Source organism: Acanthisitta chloris, unplaced genomic scaffold (genome assembly GCF_000695815.1).
Source record: "Acanthisitta chloris isolate BGI_N310 unplaced genomic scaffold, ASM69581v1 scaffold8662, whole genome shotgun sequence".
In the NCBI taxonomy this organism is placed as follows: domain Eukaryota; kingdom Metazoa; phylum Chordata; class Aves; order Passeriformes; family Acanthisittidae; genus Acanthisitta; species Acanthisitta chloris.
The window spans coordinates 3,539-4,528 of NW_008660972.1; the positions used below are offsets into that span (position 1 = coordinate 3,539).

The 990-nt window shown below is 50.0% G+C and overlaps 1 pseudogene; it reads right to left on the reverse strand.

The window, feature by feature from the left end:
* LOC103797805 overlaps positions 1 to 990 on the reverse strand; it is a 4,344-nt pseudogene that overhangs the window by 2,470 nt on the left and 884 nt on the right.

A 990-nucleotide genomic window follows, 5' to 3' on the forward strand; every position in this document is an offset into this window, starting at 1 on the left:
GCTGAGGAGGGAGGCAGGATCACCACCCTTGACCTGCTGGCAATACTCTTCCTAATGCATCCCAGGATTCCATTGGCCTTGTTGGCCACAAGGGCACAATGCTGGCTCAGGGACAGCTTGTTGTCCACCAGGACCCCCAAGTCCTTGTCTGCAGAGTTGCTCTCCAGCAGGTCAGCCCCCAGCCTGTACTGGTGCATGTGGTTATTCTTCCCCCAGGTGCAGGACCTGCACTTGCTTTTGTTGAATTTCAGAAGGTTCCTCTCTGCCCATCCCTCAAACCTGTCAAGGTCTTCCTGAAGGGCAGCACAGCACTCTGGGGTATTGGCCACTCCTCCCAGTTTTGTGTCGTCAGCAAACTTTCTGAGGGGGCATCTACCCCGTCATCCAAGACCAGTATTGAACCTTGGGGGACATCACTAATGACAGGCCTCCACCTAGACCCTGTTCCACAGATTATGATCCTCTGGGATCTGCTGTTCAGCCAGTTCTCAATCCTTCTCACTGTCCACACATCCAGTCCACACTTCCTGAGTTTCGCTATGAAGTTTCTTATGAGGGACAATGATAAAAGCCTTGCGGAAGTCAAGACTAAGGCATCTGTTTTAGTTCAAGGGGGTTGTATTTCCACAGTTTATAATGCAGCATGACACAGTGCCAGCTCAAGACATGTTACTACTCTCCACAGCACATCATAGAGTTCCACAAGAAACAAAGTAGGGCTTTTGGAGTAGTTGCAGTGGGGCTCATTAGCTCAGGTGATATGTGTATGGGGCTACATTGCTCCTGGATCAAACTCACCAATGCAACTGTGAAGAGCTGCTGGTATCACCCTATCCCCTAAATTGATTCCTTTATCCCTCTTCCCCTTAAGCATCTCTTATCCTCTTAACCCCCAGCATTGAACAACCTGTAATTTACAGCCTCCTGTGTAGGAGGGAGGGACTTGCACACATTCTAGGTAGATGTCCTGGTTTAACCTCAGCCAGCAGC